The following is a 6504-nucleotide window of genomic DNA, read 5'->3' as shown; positions in this document are numbered from 1 at the left end:
GCCCGGTTCTCCCCCTCCCCGAACTGACCTCCGACCAATTCGTGTTAAACCCGATTTCTCCCCGAATTCCAGTCACTATGAAATCCTCAAGTCACGTTTCTACTGAAGACGAACGGAGGTTGCCATGTGTAACACATGTAAGAATTGGTCACTTACGTTCCTAGCGATACATCCATGTGTGCCAGCACTGTCTATGCCTCCGGAGATTAGCGCTGGTAGGTTACAAGAAAAAAAAAGATTAGATTAGGAAAAGACTTAATAGACAAGAGGAGAAACAAAAGACCCCGATAACACGCGAAGGCACAATAATCGCCAGATTTTTTCCCGAATTACAGATTTGAAAATAGTGCCCGATTTTTACCCCCCGAATCTGAGAAAGGCATTTATCCCGGAAAAGTCACTCCCTGCATATGTGTACGCTCACAGGTCCAAGTGAAGGAAGGAGTCTTCTGGGACGTCCGACAGACATCCAGTGTTCTGCTTGCCCCTAACATCGTGATATATATATATATATATATATACAAATATAATATGCTGGAAGAAAGAGGTTCGGGCGACCGCGAAATTAAATAGGTATTAACAAAATATGAGGCAGACACCTTACAATCTTACCTTATCTACAAATTCCAATCTATCATAAACGAGGACCCTGGTGTACTGTCAACAATAAGAAACTTATCTGCTTAGATAGTGTACTGCTGCTTGTTCCCCTTTTCTTCGCAGAACAACAGTCCACAGCCCTTGGATTCCATCCCACCTCCCGGACGATGACCTCTTCACCGGACATGACTCAACCACTTCCTTGTACTTGACCTGCTGATGGCCGCCAGGTGGCGGGGCCCCCGATTGTGACGTCATTGTAGCACTGTATAAAACTCCAAGTGTCATTTGTCATTCTTCAGTCCTGACGAAGGCGGAGCTTCCGCCGCAACGTTGACTTCCCCCTTAACTTTCCACTAGTAAATGAATAACTCCCCCTTTTTCTACTTCCTACATCTTCGTTGTCTGCCTCATATTTTGTTAGTACCTATACATATAATATATATAATATAATATAACATATAGTATATTATATATATATATATTATATGTTTCCCCAAGAGCACACTGTCAGCCCAGGGATATCCTAAGAACATCACACAGGGACAGGGATGACATCCCCAGGAGGGTTAAATCTGATCCTCAAATCGTCCTCATTGTGTCAATGTGGCACGATTAATGGCGTACTCAGAATGTCCGCAGGCCTTCCTCGATGATAATTTCAGGACAGAGTGGTAACACATCAGGGACGAAAGCTAATCTCACTTTATTGTACGTTTTTTTTTTCACGTGCTCTGACGGGATAAATGATACGAAACCACATGCAATCTTGATAACTTCTGTTTTTCCATACGTCTTCGTTAACTTTAGCAATGAAGTCTGGCTGTTCGTTTGTAGTACAATCTATAACGGACAAAATGCGCAACGGATTAAAAAGAAAGCAGAGAGAAATATAAAAGGCCCAACAGTAAATCCAAGAAACTCACTCCGAAACGTACTAGAATTCTTTTCCGAAGCCAAAACAGATACTATTTCTTGCTTATAACGGCACCCTTCGTAAAGTCGAGAGTCCTCCTCGCCAGCGACACAAAAGGAAGGGTGAGCTGTCCATGTTTCTTTCGATTACGGAAAGAAACAATACTCAAAGCGAGGAATCGATTTAAAGTATCAGCTTTAGATCACTGCAAGGTCTATGTTTCTTACTCGTTTTGGTTTTAGACATTCAGGTATCCTTCGGACGTCCCAGAGGAGTCATTCTTTCTCTCACTTGGACATCTGTGCCTACAAATACGTATTGGACGAAACTCTCGTTACCTCTATGTCCGAAGATCCACCGTCAGACATACATAGGATACCCTTAAAAGAGGGGCGTGTTGTTGGGCTGGATGTTTGTCGGACGTCGAAGAGGACACCTTATTGTTTCCCTCACTTAGACCTGTGAGTGTGCATACATCAGACGAAACTCGATATCCCAAGATGATATTCCAACATCCAACTTCTGACGTACGTCGGATATCCAGTGGACGTCCTTGTGTTGTTGGGGTTGAGTTTGACAGTGTTATGCAATTGGACCTTGGGGCTAACTCATCGCTAGAGCGTTTGACCGTCGAGACTCTTGGGCATTTTCTTACGCTAATAGGGCTCGTCTCGTCTCTATCTGTGTCCTATCATGCCATACCATGCCACTGTTGGTGCAGAGCGCTTTGGCGTATCACACCAGCTGGACGCCTCTGCTTTCATTTGGTAGCACCTGGCTCATTTGCTGATTGATTGATTGATTGATTTTTTAAAAGAAAACCAGGGAGAAATTTGCTAAAAGTTGACAACATATTGAAAAAGTGCAGGTTTCGATCCATATTCTTCTTCTTCCTGTCCATCATCAGGTATCCATCATCACTAGCCTTTTTGCATAACCCTTTTACATGCTCCTTCCGGCTACTGACGTCAGGAGAACGTGATAGCGATCATGGCGGTACTTAAAATCGAACTTAGGCAAAGGATCGCTGAACATGGCTACGGAATTCTGGGAATATGCTGTGATTATTGTGACAGAAAGGGGAAAGGAAGTGCATGTAGACCAGCACGCAAATAAGAAAACGCTAAAAAAAAGTTTGCGGAAAGATCGATTTTCTTTTTTTTTTTTACGATGCGGATTGCACATCAGGCGAAAGCACAATCGGTTCACCACACGTAGACATTAACCGACGCTGAAGAACTGGACACCGCTAGGGCCACGATACCTGCCGTATCTAGCGTACGAATGGGACAACTGTAAACCGTAATTGAGACAGCCGACAAACACGGGGGAGCGGCAGCGCACTCGGGGCTACCGGCACTGGTAGGCCACTGTTCACACTGAACCCAAGCAAGCGATGGAAGATCCAACACCCGTACATGGCAAGCAAACGTGAACCGCGCGAAAATAAAAGGTATGAATGCGGTTCCCGTTGAAACCAATACGGCAACCCTAAGCAGTCAGAGAGAAGTGAGAATGACTGCAATCAAATGGAGGCAAGGAAGACATATATGTACTAGCATGAGGGCAAACAGGATATAATCTACAGAACGAACTAGTACCACACCTCAATAGCCGCTGGGATTGGGTTCGAAACAATAGAAACCTAACCGAAAATAAAGTATCATGATAGGAGTTTATTCCCCAGAAGACCGCAGTAAACGCTATCGCAAAACAGCATTGCCAAGAGCGCGAGTGTGCTGATCAGCAAATGGACAGCAACCCAAGTCACTTCGTCACCCCTGCCCTCATCAGCCTTATCCAAGCTTCGGCATTTGTGAACACCACGTGATTGCCTGAATGCCCAGTGGTACACTCTTTCACTGTGCATTATCTGTTTCTTCTTTATTTTTGTTATATTTTATTTTATGATGTTTGAATAGTAAGCTGACCTTTGTCTGGCTGATCTTTCCTTTTCGTTTAGTAAATTTCCATATCCATCGCCCACTTTCTCAGAGAACTCTAGATGTGGTGAAAGGAAACCAGAGGCGGTGAAACGAAGACATATGCAAATGCCTATACCGAGACACCTTTCCATCATCATCCCTTTCTCATCCCTTCCACAAGAGCAATGGGGCAGCATACCGCCATAGCGGTGGACAATATCCCACCACATCATAATCCCATATGTGTGCGTGTGTGTGTGTAGCGAGATACCCTCTGTTGCGTCTCGTCGTGGCGACATTCCCAGACGTATCGACGGATTTCCGGCAAGCGTTCATAAAGGTCATCCCTTCTTCCCGCTAGCCGCCCAGAGAACAAAAGACAAAAGCTTGCAGGGGACAATGTGTCCATTCTTCCCACTGGTCATTGAATCGACGAGAGACCTTCTGGACAAGACTGTCAGTCGGCATCCCCACTGCCATCTGAAGAGCTAACCCGATCGCTATCTGGGAGACGGACATTGAAGGTGAAGACAAACGCCGTGCGACAAGGACACACCCCCATGTGCAGCCAGTTAGTGTGTTCTATTATAAACGGTGTCACTTGTTGAAGCTAGTCTCTACCCTAATGGAACAAAACTTCCCGTGGTGTTCATGGGGACATCCTTTCCCGGTAATTCGGATCTCCCTAGGAGACAGACATTTTCCGATAGATATCCCCCACATCTCCGAGTGGCCACGGTTTGGACTTCCCACAAACATCCGTCGTTTGTCCGCACAGAAAGTTCCACGGAGATGCCGGGACGTGGCACGGACGTACTTGCGTACGTGCTCAGGGCCTGTATTTTCTCATTATTATTGATACTGTTTATTGAGCGGCTGCGTAAGTGGACAGATTCCTACTAGGCGTTTTCTTCTGCCATTTTGTTTCAGCTTCGGTCACTGCATCTTTCTCTCTCAGTTGCTCCTCTTTGTTTCTTTCTAGTATTTCTTCTACGGACAACGGGCATGAAATTTTAAAAAGCAATAAGGTCTTAGAACCACGAACTTAGAAAGGCAGTGGCAAACCTTTCCAAAGCGAAAACAGAAACTATATATTGATTGTCTCGCGAGCTTCCACCAATTCTAGAGTCCCGTTTGCCTGCGAGTCAAACTAAAGGGTGAGGTGTTTAATTTTAATGCGATTGCGTATACCGATAACACTGGACTGAAGAACTGCTTGGCGTATTAACTCACTCCGCCGATAACGTCTGTGTTTCTTACTGCTTTTGATTTGAGGCGTTTAGCTGGTTCAGCGAAAGTCGAACTCACGACGCGACACACCTTGCCATGTTTCTCTCTCGCCTCTGATAATACTCCCTGCAACATCCCATCAGGGACCCTATTCGGACAATTCTTCAAACGGTGGTTACGGTACATCCTGCAGATGTACAGTTACGGACGTCCATTCATGTAGCTCCCAGAGATGTCCATCTGATATCCATTTCAGGACATGGACGTTGGGATCTATTTCGAACGTCCACAGGAGATAGTGTTCTGTCTGGGTATGTAAAAGCGGAGGCCCTCAAAAGCTATTCTGTCTCTTTCCTTCGAGTTTTCGAGCATGTAAATCAACCTTTGTTTGTTTCTCGTAGCGAACCCCTGCCTGTATCTCCGACGTCAGACCGCTCGGACCTGAAATCGCTACACCTCGCAAAGAAAAAGCCATCCACGAAAGCTCATATGCTGCAGGCTCATGGGGGTCAAAGTTCAGGGCTTTCCATGGACCAAAAAGTCCCAACACGTCAGCCTCTTCCACCGTCAACAGATCTGCCTGCATTTATTAGACACTACTGTGGCCTGAACGAAACTATTCACAGATGCATCGGCTACAACATCTTGTCCATCGAACGCGCTTGTGGTTCGACAGAGGAATGTCGAAAGGTCTGCACATGTATCAGAATTGTTACACATCATCTCACTTCAGTGGCTGAGCTTCACAGTATGCTGTCATCCTTCCAACAAGTTCTCACTGGTCCATCTACGGTCGTACAAGCTCCAGCCGCACTGTAAACTTAATGCATTAAACGGAATGGCATAACTTCACCAGCTAGCCAACCATCATCTCGAATAACACCGTTCTCTCCCCTGATGTGTTGAAAATGGGAGGCGTACACCTTTTCTGTGAGAATTATGCAACACATAACTGTGCTTGAGGCAAAAAAGAGGGACACTACGATACAGCCCCTTTGTCGGTGTGCCCCTCCTGCTCCACCGACGCCGACACCCATCATTTACTCTTGACCCGTCCAAGTATGCCGATCCTCGGACTGCACTCACGCACCTCCTATCTGCCATGGGGCACAGAGAGCTCTCTTTGGCCACCCTACTGGGCCCAGTAGGGCAGAAGCAATGGGGTGTTCGCAGAGCGCTAATATGCTTCCTGGGTGACTCTGGGCTCCTAGACTGTCTCTGAGCGATCGTGCACTCTGCCCCCCTGCTGCCCAGGTGCCGCTTGCGTCTTTTCTTTTCTATTTTTTTACAAGGAATAGCTAGTCAGCTTCTGCCTGGCTGACCTTTCCTTTTTGCCTGCTTTTTTTTCGTATCCCCCCCTCCTGTGTCGTGTTGTCCCATATTTATCTCCTCAAGCTCAAGGTTTTTGTTTGTTTGTTTGATTGATTGATGGATGGATGCTCGATTGAATAATTGACTGAATGATTGATTGATCGATTATGCAGCTGACTGATGCATGCAGCTGACTGACCGACGGACAAGACGTAATGCTCCATTCTATCAAACGGCAGCCATGTGGAAGCAACTATCGCATATTTGTGGGGAAATTGAACCGCATTTCCCCAGCGGAAAGTGACTGTGGCATCATCGGCCGTGACAAACGTTGACTAGCGGCGCAACATTAAAGGATGATGAAACACCATGATAACATCGTCATCATTCTATTCATTGCTGGTGTTGTTCGGCGTAAAATCAAGCAGGAAATAGATAAAGTCACGTTATTTCCACGTGACCACCGCTCACGCCCTTATTAGCACGGGTGCATAAGCTCTAGCACGACGATTCATCAAATTT

The sequence above is a fragment of the Ornithodoros turicata genome, unplaced genomic scaffold (assembly GCF_037126465.1).
Source record: "Ornithodoros turicata isolate Travis unplaced genomic scaffold, ASM3712646v1 Chromosome161, whole genome shotgun sequence".
NCBI lineage: Eukaryota > Metazoa > Arthropoda > Arachnida > Ixodida > Argasidae > Ornithodoros > Ornithodoros turicata.
The sequence above is the reverse complement of the archived record's forward strand: the minus strand, read 5'-3'. Positions refer to the sequence as shown.